At 30.7% G+C, this 16,638-nt stretch overlaps 1 protein-coding gene across 1 annotated transcript in view; it reads right to left on the reverse strand.

Annotated features, from left to right (window-relative positions):
- LOC128998795 (C3 and PZP-like alpha-2-macroglobulin domain-containing protein 8) overlaps positions 1 to 16,638 on the reverse strand; it is a 130,640-nt gene that overhangs the window by 99,644 nt on the left and 14,358 nt on the right. The window contains exon 2 of the mRNA XM_054425152.1: positions 466 to 508. The gene's annotated coding sequence lies outside the window, so the exon portion shown is untranslated. The remainder of the gene's footprint in view (positions 1 to 465; positions 509 to 16,638) is intronic.

Below are 16,638 nucleotides of genomic sequence, written 5' to 3' on the forward strand. Positions count from 1 at the left end.
ATTTCATCCTATCGCTCTTTTCTGTTTTCGAAGATCTTTATCGTTTATTTCGTTTCCTCTGGTGTTTTCATATATTTTACAGAGATATATATTATATTATTCCTTGTTTATCGAAGTAAAAATTTGTCAATCTTTAATCGTTATACTTGTACACAAAATGTTATAAGTAAGTTATTTTGTAACTAATTGTGTTAAATCATATGGAAAAAAGTTAATGAGTGAATTATTTATTAAATCTTTAATCTCCTAATGATACATCAATTTCAGCACAGTGAATACTTTTAAAATATGATTAAATTTAGGCATGAGGAGTTCTTTGATTTTATATTTGGTTCTTGATTACCTATGTCTTTTTCAATAAGAAATATCTTTATTAAACCCATTTGGTTTTAGAAAACAAAAGACAGATTTAGAATCAAAATTTTATATTAAAAAGCACTTTATTATTTCAAATTAAACGCTTACCTTTTCGACTGCGAATATACAGCTGCTACCCTTCCTTTACATCCTGAAAAAAACACATTCGTGTTATTTCAACTGGGTCAAAACTATCTACTAGGAACCAGGTTTCCTTCAACGTGTGATGAATGCTTAGTTGGAAGAAATCAAGTAAGTATTAGACTTCACTGAAGGATGTTAAGCTTAATGACAGTTTTTAGATCAAATAAGTAATATCATTTGTAATATTATCATGTCACAAAGTAAATAGAGATAATTAATATTAACATAATAAGTACCGATTGCTGTCTTAGTAATTAAATGGTCGACTGCATTCACTTTAGATACCTTCAATTTGTGTGAACAAACATATTGATGTTTATTTATAGTAGGTGAATTTTTTATTTTTTATTGTATTGGGTTTTTAAGCATAATTGATGTTTTTGATAATTTTCCGTTAAAAAAGTGTAATTAACCATGATAAAATATATATTCATAATTCCATTGAAAGGGGAATATTAAACGTGCATTATTAATGATGATGAAAAAAGGCTTCACAATTTGTTTTTGTAATAAATACATTATATAGAGTTAAGCTTTTGGTTTTAAAGTTTAATTATTTTCCAACTCATGCTAGGTTTAGTTCAAATAGTTTTATTAGATCTTACTTGAAATGAGAAAACAGCCAGAAAATAATATAACCAGAATATATATTTTGCTTGTGTTTTCCGTTTAATGTATACCAGTTTCAACATTTATAGTAGTTTTCACCAACTATTATTCACATATTATTCCATCATCAATTGTTAACATAATTCCTCAACTGGTATAAATATCTATCCAATAAAGTATATAAAATGTTTCAATATATATAAAAAAATTTATAATGATTGTTTGTCATTAAGAATATTTGTGATTACTCAAAAAACAAATATTAAAATACAATAAAATATAGTCCCTACAATTTCTTTACATTTATGAATACTATTTAATATATTCCGTTAAAACTGGTTTACTTAAAGTTAAAAACTAAAAAGGACTAGTAAAAGTAACTAAAGGACTAGTAAAAGTAACTAAAGGACTAGCAAGAGTTAAATAGGACTAGTAAACTTAAAAAGGGGTGGATCTTTCTTGTAAGAGTATACAAAAAATTCAGCTGTGCGATGATAAAGTTTTATTTGTGAAATAAAGTATACAATTTACATGTGTAAAGTCTTAGGTGCAATATCACGATGATTTTGATAAAATGATCCTCAAAACTAATATGACTTGTTTTTTAGATGCTTTGTAGGCAAGAATCTATTTATTCTAAATTTTCTGACTATGCTGGTAGGCATATAGTATCCAATATTTCTTATCAAGTCTATAATTTCACTCTTAAACATATAAGGGTCATGGTCTCGTAGTACAGGATGTAATTACATGACTTCGTGGTAAAAATGGTTGTAGAAATAATGCGCAGTGATAAAGAAGCAGAACAAGGAACAAGATAAATATTTTTCATCATTAATGACATGTATATACAATTAATAAAAACAAACCAGCCTATTGTAACAACATGTTGATTAGCATACAAATTTAAACACTTTGTCTCTATATTGATCTTGTCTGTGTGTATTATTTAGTTATAGATGTTGATGAAAATGCTACCAAACGAGACTACTTTGTCAATATAGGTTGTTAATTAATCTATATTGAGTATTCAGTTTTTTGGCAACAGTTGATAAACTACTACTTATAACCTGGACTTGAAGTTAAATTTATCGGTATTGACAAAAAACTGTTTACTAACAATGACTTGATCAACATTACCATGTGTAGTCTAAATATCAACAAACGGTCAATATTGATTAGTCGATTTTGTTTAACTTTTAATCAACATCTACACGAGAGGCATGCATATTATTAAAGTAGTCTCTTGTATAAAATTGTTGATTATCATCTACTATGCAGTGTCTACATATCAACAAACTGACGATGTTGACCAGCTAGTCTCTTGTAGCAACATTTTGACAAACATCTACTACATTCAGTGTCTACACATCAATACACTGTAGATGTTGACCAGCTAGTCCCCTGTAGCAACATTTTGACAAACATCTACTACATTCAGTGTCTACACATCAATACACTGTAGATGTTGACCAGCTAGTCTCTTGTAGCAACATTTTGACAAACATCTACTACATTCAGTGTCTACACATCAATACACTGTAGATGTTGACCAGCTAGTCCCCTGTAGTAACATTTTGACTAACATGTACTACATTCAGTGTCTACACATCAATACACTGTAGATGTTGACCAGTTAGTCTCTTGTAGCAGCATTTTGACAAACATCTACTACATTCAGTGTCTACACATCAATACACTGTAGATGTTGACCAGCTAGTCTCTTGTAGCAACATTTTGACAAACATCTACTACATTCAGTGTCTACACATCAACAAACTTTTGATGTTGACCAGCTAGTCTCCTGTAGCAACATTTTGATCAATGTCTACTACATGCAGTGTCTACATATCAACAAACTGTCGATGTTGACCAGCTAGTCTCCTGTAGCAACATTTTGATCAATATCTACTACATACAGTGTCTACATATCAACAAACTGTCGATGTTGACCAGCTAGTCTCCTGTAGCTACATTTTGATCAATATCTACTACATACAGTGTCTACATATCCACAAACTGTTGATGTTGACCAGCTAGTCTCTTGTAGCAACATTTTGATCAATATCTACTACATACAGTGTCTACATATCAACAAACTGTCGATGTTGACCAGCTAGTCTCCTGTAGCAACATTTTGATCAATATCTACTACATGCAGTGTCTACATATCAACAAACTGTAGATGTTGACCAGCTAGTCTCCTGTAGCAACATTTTGATCAATATCTACTACATACAGTGTCTACATATCCACAAACTGTAGATGTTGACCAGCTAGTCTCCTGTAGCTACATTTTGATCAACATCTACTACATTCAGTGTCTACATATCCACAAACTGTAGATGCTGACCAGCTAGTTTCCTGTAGCAACATTTTGCTCAACAGTTACATGTATCCTGGACCACGTATCAATAAACTATCAGTTTTGTCATGCAAGTTTATTGCCAATCACCCGTGCTTGTGTCCGTCACTGCTTTCATTTACTGTTAAATAGATTTCCGTACCACGGCACAGCCCCAAGGGTTCTGACGTTCTATTTGCATACGCGCACAGAAAAACCTAATGCATATTTACACTTTGATAAACCAATATTCCTGATACACATTTCTGTCGCATTTTCATCTCTCTCTAGACCTTTGCACATTCTATTCATTTATATCCCTAAAAACAAGAAGAAGAAATAACAAGATTTCTATATATAAGGCCTTATTTTATATGAAATTTTAATAGTTTCTTAATACAATCTTTAGTCCACACTTAAAATAAGTCTTTGAGTTATTGTTTTAAATAACGAGCTGAATGTGCACTAACAATCTACAAATAAAATAATTAAAAACCTTGAAATGTTCTGTATGGGTTGAAAATCAGACAACATTGCTGTTTTAATGTTAATATTTAGAATATTTCTATTTCTTTAGCGCATTTTAAACATTTGATACAACAAATACAAATAAATATAAGATAAACTCAACCCCTGGTTGAAAATTTGATTTTATTGTTATTTTAGTTCAATTTAAATGTGTGTTATCCAATATAATTTACCTATCTGCTATTAGATAATAATTTTATGAACAAAAGAAATGTCTTACGGTTTCGGCCGATAATAGTATTAGTCCTACTCTTAAAATTCCTGTGAATCAGCTGTTGTGATTTTGATTGACAATTACTTTCGTTCTACCTTATTGTCGGTGTGTTCCGCCCATAAATTATAAAATAGTACACTGATGCTTACGGTGCACATATCAACACCGTATGTGTCTTACAGCTGTGCAAGATAAACAGATATGTTGACGGATTTGATTTTGAATTTTTTGGATCCATAACATTGGTTAACTTTTTACCATAGTGGAAATAACATTTGTAGCAAGGGGTTAAACTGCTCGCAGTAGTCCGATCTTTTCCTGTTCAAAACGTTCCAAGTTAACTTTAAATTAACTCTGGTTGACATGTACCTGCAATACCTTTTTTCGATTGTTAGCACCGGACTCACTATTATGTAAGCTACTACTCTCCTTTTGACTACAGTTTATTCTGTATAGTTGAATGTACTTCACAACGTTTTAAATATTTCATAAGTGTATTCGGTATATTTAATATTTAATATGAATACGGAATGAGTTTAAAATTGAGAAAGATGGCTTGCCTAACTTTTGTACTGATATCTCTAAGATTAGCTAATTCTTTAAGTATGGGAACCCGTTTATGATAAAATAGAGTTAATCCTGGTATCCAGATATGAACCAGTTCGCTCAGGGTAGAACCGGTTTCTTGATATAAGTACAGTACTTTTATGGATTTTTGAAAAAAGTAATTTTATTGCTTATAAATTGTCACTACCTTTTCCGTTACTTTCAAAATATGAAATTTCTTTTGTGTACCCTACAGCTATTCTGAATTTAAATTTTTTGGTTTCATCTAGTCTATTTCTTTGTTTGTCTTTATAATTTTGGAATATTTTTATTTTGAAAAAGTTCATCGATATTAGTTTGACAAAGGAATATGTCAGCCAAACGTAAAACTTCCTACGTATTCCTTCGTCAAACTAGTATCGATGAACTAAAAAAAAAATATATATCAAAATTATAAAAAAGAACAGGAAAATAGGCATATTGACCCGAAACAAGGTTAAACTCAGTATAGCCTGAGGACACACGAACGTACCTTGTTGAGTGCCAAATTGTGGTTACACAGTCCGGATTCAAATGAACAAGCACGATTCAAAGTGAGGGCCTTTTGCATTTGGCCTAAAGCATCAAGCTTCATCAAAGGACTTATATTTCCTCTTTGTAATCGAATCACGAATACATTTTCAGGGAACGGGTTTAGTGGTCCGTCCATAAAATAATTAACAGTTTCAGACTTGTATATCGTTAGCTTTGAGTTAAACGGTAAATTAACATTGCTTTGCATTTTATTTTTGTTCAAATTATGTATCTTGACCTCTCAGAGGTTCAGGGTTAAATCGTTTCCTATTATTACTGTATATTTAAAACAAAAATATTTTATCGTCGGAAAGTAAATGAAAATACTTTTAATAATGCTTGAAACATTAATTTACACTTCAACTGTTAACCCATAAGATGGTTAATACATACAATAGATGATAAGTGGTGATTGATTTCCATTGGTCACTCCAACCATAATCAGACCCAATAGGTTGACCATGCTGCTGAAAAGTTATAGGTCTATAATTTATCTGAACCTGTTTTTCATTTACCAAGTATCATTAAAGTGGTACGAGTTAAATAGTTTACGTCATAACTTTTTACAATTTTTTAGATTGTAAACAGATGTTTTCATGAATTAATTTTGACATCTAAGAAGAAAAATACAAAGACTACTCCTATATCTTTGTGATGTAGCGCGTATAAGTACGTTGCTTCCTGGATATTTGTACTCGTATATGTTGTCCACAATACCAAATATGAGCACTAAAACAGCATGTCCTGGTTTGGAGGATCCAGAGTTCTAACTGTAAATTTTTTCTATGAAAATTGAAATTTTTAACAAATATAATTAAAAAAGATTATTGGGTTTGTATGGAAAGAAACCAAACGCATAGTTTAATAAAAATGGTTGTTGGTGAAACCATTTAACTATCATGAATGAAATGAAATGAAAATGTGCTTTATTGTACAATTTAGAACATAAATACATTTTTACACAGACACATAAAAACAATGGTTAATAACCGTCTGTTTTGTTGGCACTAGAGTTGTTCAATTACTTAAGATTAGAGTAGTAGGCCTATTGAGCACTAAACAGACTTATTAAGATTTCTGAAATGAAGAAATAAGAGAAAATATATAAGAGAGAAAGAGAACTTTACTACAGAAGTGAAAAAAACCATTTAACTATCATCTGTTGATATGGAACAAGCTACAGTAAACTCGATTTATGATAACAAAATGCGTTCGAGACTAACATTTATTGTATAGAAGGTTCCACCAAATAACGAGTATAGTCACAAAACTACTATATATGGGATGCAATTATTTTTGACTATTTAATTTTTACCATTACAATTTAATTAAATGATTTTCTTACATAGAAATCGAGTGCTCAATTAAATTTGGGTCTAGGTTTTGTATTTTAACTTCTTCTTAAATAATTTTTACTAAAGAAATCGAATGTTTAGGATTCTTTACTATGTTCTAAAGGCGGTGAATCGACCTCTTTTTTTGACAGCGTCTGCATTGTTTGGATCAAGAACAAAAAAGTAAAGACATATTTGTATCAATTATTTCCTAATAATAAAGTTTCCGAATAAACTTAATACTGTCCTACCCTTGATTGTATCGATGAAGAGTGTTATAATGAAAACCAAAAAATATTGAAAATTGGAATAATTGTAAAATATCTCCAGACTAATATGATGTAATTTATGTTAAATTTGTTCAATAATCAAACTCCCTGAGACTAATTTTAAAATACAATCCTTATCGTAATTGTGTTACATTTATGATTATACTTCGTTGAAAATACAATGAAGTTACCAAAACGTGTCTGGTTTGATAAAGCACCATTATTAATCTACAACGATACAAATGAACCTCTCACCGTTCCTGAAGGCATCGTGTATAAAGGGTATGGGCCATTAGCTGCCAAAACCGAATCTAATGGCTGATCGGTAAACCTATTTAGCCGTTGCCAAAAGCACCACACAACATCGCTTCTATGTTGATTGAATCTCCTCTTTAATCTAATTGCCAAAATTACCTACTTTAATGTACAAATTTACCTACAAAATTACTATATTAATGTGACTTTTATATTTGAATAGACTAATTACAGTTATTCATTTTTTTATAAGTTAAAACTCATTCAGTTCACTGTCTATGAAGTACAGAACACACTGATTAACATTTAAATTAAGTATAAAAATTGCGTCATTTTCGGTGTCGAAGGTATTGCACACTAGAGAATACATTTTCCAATAATGCTTTCATCACAATTACCGCATTTTAACCTTTTTCTAGACAAATATAGCTTTGAATTTTTCGCTGTTGTTTTAATATTTATTGAGTAAGAATTTTACATAGACAATTAATCTTCCTTCTTAGGAATTTTTGGCACGCCAATTGTTTATTACCTTGGTAAATCTGTATTTATTTTGTTTCCAAAACCATGGTAGTCTTCCCTTATATTTGTTAATTTATTATATATGTTTTTTATAGTTATAATTATAAATCATACTTTATAGCTTAGCTTTCTTGCCAGGGGGGTCCATCCCTACTATTAAACTATAAATGAAGAAGTCATGTTTGGTTTTGTCTGATAAAAAATTTGTATATGCTTTCTATTAAAACTTTATTCGAATTGACAATTAAAAGTGAATTGGGATCACTAAGGCTGCAACATTGTACCTTCAAACAAAAAAACTATCTTTGGTGTTTAACTACTTGTTTGGTATTAGTTAAATAATTTTAAAACCACTAGGCCTATTTGGAACAAATATCTTTGCATTTTGTGCATTTTTTATTTTATTTAACCAATTAAGGTCAAAAGTGGCCTCTTCACATGTTTCAAAACCCCAACCCTCGTTAAAAATATTTGTTTCAGTGATACAGTTTTTTTTTTTTTTTTTTACACAATTGTGTGTTTATTAACTCGTGCATGCAACTGTATTTGAACCTTTTTAAAGAGTATCGGCTATCTAGTATCAACTGAACTCTTATTTATGTACAATAGCTTTGCTTAAATGTATACCAAATAGTCGGTGGACCCAACCCTTACGAAAATACTACCTAAGAACACTAACTACGAAACCAATGCATCGATGTCGAGTATCGCACCCAAAGTAACTTTTTAAAATTGTATTAGTATTGTTTATTTTGATACTGAACTGGCTTAAACATAGATTTTCTTGATACGTAACTAACACAGGCTTAAGGCTCACGTGCATGGAGTGTTTCAAGGTTAAAAGGTCACCAAACAATTAAACGACATTTCTAAACAGCTATGTAAAATGCTACTAAACTGGTTTCATCTCTCATGTCAAATGGCTATCATATCTAACTTATTTTCATCCCTGTAAGTATTTAAATGCCAATCATTGTTGTAATGAAGTGTAATGCTATCTAAGTAATTACAAACCACTGATCTAACCACTGGAATCCAATGATCACCAAAGCAACTAATCACAAATACTGACACAAATCCGCTCACAGCGGATTTGTGATGCAAATGTAAACAGCTGATTACGTCAGCTTTGTTATGCTTCAAGCTTGTGTTTAAATTTTAATAAAAAACATATGTTACTATTATTGTTTGGCTAATCATACGGAATTGTTACTCGGTGTGAATATTTAATTAGCGATCACATTCCTAAAATATTTCTTTAACTTAATTCACAAACATATTGAAAAAAAAATAACAAGATGATAAATTAAAATCCAGACACTATGTCACTAATCGTTTATATAAACAATCTGTAACTAAAAGAGAACGTTTATCTCCTATAATAGACATTTGGTAATTTTTTGTACTAAAACAGATTTCGTGTTATGTGTTAATCAAAGCCAAATACAGTAGTAAAACATTAAAGATACATCAAAGGCAACAAAAAATTCAGTTAGTGTTGCAACAAATTGTAGTTTGAGGCATAAAAACGCTAGTTTGTTATCTATCCAGTTTCCACTTAAAACATTGTATTTTATATTTCTGATACCTTTATTAGTCGGTTTGAAATTTTATGAACCACCAGTTATCCATTATATGGATCTCTTTATACTTTATTTATTTATTTATTTATTTATTTCCCACGGACATCTCCATTTTACAGCATACAAAACAAAACATTAAACTCAGGATGACTTAATTGATAATACAAATTTTGTGCTTATATTAGAAATAAATCAACAATATATAATGATCTAATAACAAATAACAGTAACAATGCCAAACCTAGCCAAACAAAACAAAAACTGACAAAATAACAAAGGTATACTAATAAATAAATAATTTAAAACAACAACAATAAATAAAAAATATGAAACAATAACAACAAACCCACTAACAACAATAACAAATGAGAAAGATAAATATATAGATTGACTAATATAAAATTAAATTGATTAAAGAGCAACAACAGAGATGCTTTTTTTAGCACTGATTGGCAATAAAACTGGATTTTACTTCATTAAAATCTATGTTTTGTTTTATTTCAAATATTACATAGATATACGTTATAAAAAACTCTTCCTAGATGAAGTATATAAACAACAATATAGTGTGGCTAAAACCAGGTTTGTGGCATAACAATAAACTAGCTTTGGAAATTAGTTAGCAATATGGAGAAGCTCATAATAGTTCTGGAAACTAAGTTAATACATTTTAGAGGTTGCTGCGAACTTTGAAATGTTAACCACGGTACAACTAGCTTTGGAAAATTAGTAGTTACTCCTCATCCATCTTGTTTGGTGTAATGGATACTGAAACTAGATTTGGAATACGACTGGCTAGATGTATAGTACGCTAAAATCGGATTTTCAAAGTTATGGAACTATTAAAAGGGGTAATACTTTGATATATTGTGTTAACAAGTTTATGTGGACACTTTTCGTTGATCTAAGAATACACCTAGAAAATACCTAAGAACTGAGAGTGTATTTTTAAATAACATATACCAATGGCAAGTAGCTATTGGTGTTTACTTTGGTTAGTTTTTTTTTCTAATTTACTTATCTAAATATCTTCTAGTTTATCTGTGTAGAGATTTTAATTTAGTTGAAGACAAAACCGGGTGTCTCTAAATTTGTGTTCTACTAACATGTATACTATAACTTTGCCTTTAGTCCCCCAGAAAAGGCATTGAAAGCATTTTATATTCGATGAACAGCTGTTGGTATTTATTTTGGTTACAAGTTTATTTCTCATTTGCTCGACGTCCTTATTTGTGTCACAGTGTATACAGTTTTGTATATTTATGCGTCGTGTTGCTATGACAACGTTGCGCTTGCAATGAAACTAGTCTGCAGCATTTCTTTAGTATAAATATTCAGGTAAGGAAGCCCGTTTCCTTAGATATTTTATTTGTTTTACGATTTGGGAAGGGATTCTGATTTTCCAATAGTTTCTTTGCGTCAATGTATTAATATAAATGAAAAATGCAATAAAACCCATCAATATTTATTGGGTGAGCTTGAAAATGTATGCGAGAGAAATACAGATGAGAAGGTTTATAAACAATTCTAGTAACTTGTGACCTAGCTTTCCCCATGAAACAAAAAACATATTAAATTATTACAAATGTCCAAAAAAACTATTATAATCAACGCAGATGTCAGATCTTTAGTTATTAGGCAATGTCCAACCCTTATAGAAAAATAGAAAAAAAACCACTAACCATATCTTCAGTTAAAAACGTATTTCCAAATTACTTATACCAAAACACTGATTAGTTCGATATTACTGACTTTGACATCCCTCCTAACTATACAAACTAACCTGATAATAAATTAAAAACTAGATAAATACATTTTAAGTAAGATAGAAACAAACCCCCTTATATACCGTGTGTGGTGAGTACTTCAATACTCAAAACCAACAAACAATATGTTTTTTCATTCAAATTAATTTATATTTTCTTCCAGTTTCTTAAATTATTTAATCAAACAAGTTACAAACATAGTTGAAGAAGAACCCTACTTCTTCACCGTGCATTATGTAAAGAGTTATTTAACACAACCTACAAGACGTAGCAATTTCTATACCTTAGTCAACCCTACAAAGAAAATATTAACTGCCCGAAAATACAATTATATTCCGTAGAACGAGGCAGAGAGATGTATTTATAATCAGTAAACTCTTGAAAACTATCAAAAGAAACATTTAGATACAATACCAAACTACACAAATGATAGAGAAACCCCTCTTCCTGGTTCTTTAGTATTCATACCGATGTCTGCATTCTCTTTTGGTTAAGGATAGGCCTGAAGGACCCCTGGTCGAGGAGATGTGTCAAAAATTACCCTCATCCCGTCCACATCCCTACCCTCTCTTAAAAAAAGTGTACAACCTGTAAAGCAAGACAATGTTGTGCTTTACCTAACAAAAATTTTTGTTACAAATATTTGTCAATCTTGATCAACAGAAGGGAACCATCGAAGACAATACCTAAAAGGTAACCAAAGTGTAAATTTTGCTTCATGATTGTCATTAATCAAGCCAGCCAATCAATTAATTAGTAGTTAAAAGATTTAAAAAATATTAGTGAGGGGTGAGCTGGTCTAAGAGTAGAGCGTATTGATCCCTGAAACAATTTTGTCAATCAACTATTGAACTAGCCTAAAACAATGCGTAACTGTCCTGGTTAGGGCATTATGTCTCAGGATGTGAAGTGAGGACATGACAATATGTGTGTGAATATATTGTGGTTATCACTTCGGACATTTAAAACCTAATATTTATATATATACAGCTATTTTTAAATCCATGTTGGGCTGGTAAATTTAGTAACTAGCTCAATTAGATTTCCTTCTTCTTAGAATTTAGGAAAAATTTTGTTTTTATATCGTCATGTGTGTTAAACGTAGACAGATCAAAATCTGTGAATGATAGCAGGTAGGAAAGCGATAGTTGGTGGGAGGGACAGGAAAATACAGAACTATGACATTATATTATGTCAACCTAATATTGTCGTATTATACAGGGTGTCCTGCAACCTTATCAAAAAACTTTCTCACGTTATTCAGGATGTCAAAAGAAACATAAAATGTAATATAACATGTGTCATATCCTATTCCATTTTCGGTCTATCTGTCTGTATGTGATTTTTACAATCATTTTCATAACTCCTCAACTGTTTGAGCTACAGCGTGGAAATGTTGTAAACATGTTTATCTTATTTGACCACTATGTTTGCCAATAATATGTATAAATACTTTAGAGACTTTTAAAAATGGCGGAATCATAAATATTTGATGAAAAATTCCATGAAAACCATTCATTTTACAAAATATTTGCAAGACATGTATTCTTTTTTTAATTTTATGCAGATTGCAAATATATCTTATAAGCTAAGTTTGGACAAAGAATAACTGAGAAATCATTTTTTTCTTATTATACCTTCGGTTTACTTCATTAAACAATGTTAAACAGTAGTTTTATAAATTTAGAATTGTTTAAATGGATGAAACTGAAGGTAAAACAGAAGAAAATTAATTTCTCAGTTATTCTTTGTCCAAACTAAGCTTATAAGATATCGTTATAATCGGCATAAAAATAAAATAACATGTTTTGCAAATACTTTGTAAAATTGACGGTTTTCATGGAGTTTTTCATTAAATATTTAAAATAAGCTGCTACATATTTTTAAACGGTTCAAGAGTTGTTATTCATATTTTGGACGCAAATAGTGGTCAATAAGGTAAGCATTTTTAAAGAATTTCAACGCTGTAACTCGAACAATTAAATGTTGTGAAGGTATTTGTAAAAATCGCATATAGAGAGATAGACCGAAAACGGAACGAGATAAGACACATGTTACAATTTTTTTTGCTTTTGATATTCTGAATATATTAAAATATACATACATTGAACATGGTGACAAAGCTTGTTCATAAGTGTGAAAGACACCCTGTATAATCATTCGGCGAGTGAGCTGCTCTAGTGGTTAGAGCGCGGGACTTTGGTCCCAGAGGTCCTGGGTTCAAATTCCGTCGAATAACCAATGGATTTCTAGGTCTACCCTGAAGTTATGTGAAAAACAATCCCAGGCACGTGCTTAGCGTTTTGGGACCAAAAAATTACACAACCATTCAGTAATATTTTCAACTCAGTAATCAAATTAATTGCACACCTACGCAAGACGTAAGGAGGAATATATCAGTCACCAAAGGATTTATTCAATAATTATCAGCAGTATTTAATACTGACAAATATTTCGTTTATCGCAAAATTATAATTTACGCTAACGTGATTTAGTATCACATATCAAATATTAATGTAATTAAAAAGCTTGCAGTTTCAAAATCGCAATCGAGGCAGGATAAATGTGTTAATTGGTTATATTCAAAGCTCCCGTATCGATACGTATGGAAATTCCATAATTATCAAAGTGATTAAATAAAAACTCTGCAACAGTTGTCGGCAGTTTGATAATTACTTAACGAGAAATAATCACCGGTTATAATTCACTCCGTCGATGAATCCATTAACATAGACTAAAGCTAATAACGTATTGGGGGACAGGCCATTAGGAGCCATAATGTGGCCATCAATGCCATTGCCAGACTTGCCTGCTGACTATCATTATGGAGCAATTTTAATCGATATCGATAACTTCTTTCTTCGATGACACTCTTAATGTTACTCTGCTGTAAAAGTTTTAGTTAAAGTCATATTTTGAGATAAACTAAGGTAAAATAACTAAGGTAAAGGTTGTTATAATTATAATAAATGGTTGTTATAATAAATGCAAGATAAGTCTCAATTTATCTTTCAAATGCATTATGGCAGGAAGAACATCTTTTTGTCTGAAATAATACTTTTTGCCAAGAAATACTGTAGTTCAAGACTCTTGCAAACTCGCCTATTTTTTTTTAAATTTCATGACACATCAAATCACTGTTAGGCAAAATTCTGTTTAAAAAGTTTAATTTTGGTTTGTAACTGTCAATTGTTATCTAGTAGGCATGCATCACTCATTTGAATATGGAAAGCCTTGATAAGAATTCAGCAATGCCCTGTGGCTCAGTAATTGAGACCATGATGCAGACCATTCTCCATTCTCATTCATGATGAGACCATGAATGATTTGGAACTTCCGTGTTCAACTCGTGAAAGAGATGGAGCAATCTCCTAGTACACTTGAAATAATGTGTCAAACCATCCCAGCTATGTGTTCAACAGATTAGAGGGTTTTTTAGTGAGTAGTCTGATAAATTTGGAGTCATACACTACAGGCTGGCCAATTGTGTGCACGAATTGACCTCCATTCTTAAAAGGGAGGGAATACGCTAAAATAATATAGTTTGATGGATGAAATAGACATTCTGATACAAGTGATGTGTAAACTATTTAGCAAATGCTTAGCATTGGGTCTCATTCAGGCTGGACCCTCTACCACTAAAATAACCAAAGACAACAATGAAAAGTCCTTTAGAGTAATCTTACTATATTTACAACACAGATGGCCCAAGATTTATTTATTTATTTTTACGGCAAACACCATTTTTAAACGTTTTAAACGTGATTAAACGTCTGAAGTATCTAAAAGAACATTATGGGAAAATATTGTGAATCTTCGATGAATTACTAGGATAAGCAGAATAAAACGTTGTCTGAAATGCAAAGACTTTGTCCTATGCAACTTTCTTGTCATCAATGTTATTTTGAACAACAACCAATCCTGGATCCTGGTATTCAACGTTTTTAATGTGTATACTGTATAATATCCATGACATACCAATCAGAAATTTATTAAATAAATTAGTTTGATTGCCAAATATTGAACAATTTATTTCTTCTTCCGCAACAGACAGGCTAAAGTAGAACGAAAAACGTTTACCAACATCAAGATTGGCGTTTGAAGTTAAGTGTGCATTAACAAACGTTTGTAACAATCATCGTGAAGTAATTAAAAGTAATTATGGTACTTACTCACAGACTTTAGCAGGGTTTAGGGCTAAAACGTCTTGAAAAAATACCTATATAAAAATTTACTGTTGTAAAATAGTATTAAAATTTGCCTGATACACAATAATGTAGAAAACAGTAAATTTTGAAGGTTTTCGATATTCATTCTAACTTAGCTATGTTAAGCGTGACGTTAGTATTTCCTGTTACATTGATGTACAGAGTTTGAAGTAATGTAGCCATCGATGGTTCATTAGTAATGGACTGTATCCCTCAACACCCATTACTCTTTACCATTATCTGTGTATAGCACCACTGTTACACGATTATGGCTTAGGTTTCCTGCAGGCTATATCAGTTAAAGCCTAATAGTACATCAAGCTGCATTTCACGTGCTTTGAACGAGTTGATTGTACGTTATTTGTATAACACAAATTAAACTACTTATTTATGTTCAACTAATACCGACGCTTATGTTGTCAAAGCATTTCGCTAAACTATTCTTCATCAGTAATAAGAAATCCTATGAAGGAGGACTATAGGAATCTTTTTAAAAATATACCATAGTTTATATAGTTGCTGTAAATGATGCTATTTACAAAATATGTCTAATAACTAAAGATGGAAATGTAGTGTGTTTTGGGTACAAAACATAATAGAATATTCTACATTTTATGATGATATTTCTTTTATCATCTGTCACCCAAGAGTTTCCTCTTACTTTTACACAGGTTTAAGCACAGAAAACATACTAGTTTTCTGTGGTTTAAGGGACAACGATTATCTGTTATATTTATTTTTTACCCCTTAACATTAAAAATATATTCTCGTTGTCAATTATTTGCAATATTTCAGTTTGTGATTAAAGTGTTAAATTGTGCTTGCCAAAATGATTACAAAGATGGTTTATCGTTTAAATATGTTCAATTCTTAATTTAGCTAGAAAAATAATTTGTTATAATCGAGGTCATCGGCTGTACATTTTCTGACTTTGAAGTTCATTCGTGGGCTTTTTCTCAATAGCCCCGAATAATAAAAATAAAATCCAATGATGGTAAAATTTTTATGTTGAATCAATTTCCTGTCTCATCCCAAAAAACACAATATTTATAAACTTGAATAAAAGAGAGGTATATAAATAAATATCTCGGTTATATTAAATTAATAAATTAGCGTGTCTATAAGTGTATACAAACAATGACAGCTAGCTGTACGAACTAACCAGTACACTTTATTTTATCACTAAAAATGTATTATTAAATTTAAATTTAATAATTTGTTATTTAGACATTTTACCTGAGTACAAATTTTGACAAATTTTGATGATTAAATATTTCATAAGTACATCTTTCAGTCTGTTTCGAGAATTTAAATAAATCGTGAGTTTCTTTTATTCATAGTCACATTTCATTCACCCCTCATACGAATGAAATGTTTTAAGGAAAT

The sequence above is a fragment of the Macrosteles quadrilineatus genome, unplaced genomic scaffold, assembly GCF_028750875.1.
Source record: "Macrosteles quadrilineatus isolate MER2022 unplaced genomic scaffold, UCM_ALF_1.0 Scaffold_7__1_contigs__length_78375512, whole genome shotgun sequence".
In the NCBI taxonomy this organism is placed as follows: Eukaryota; Metazoa; Arthropoda; class Insecta; order Hemiptera; family Cicadellidae; genus Macrosteles; species Macrosteles quadrilineatus.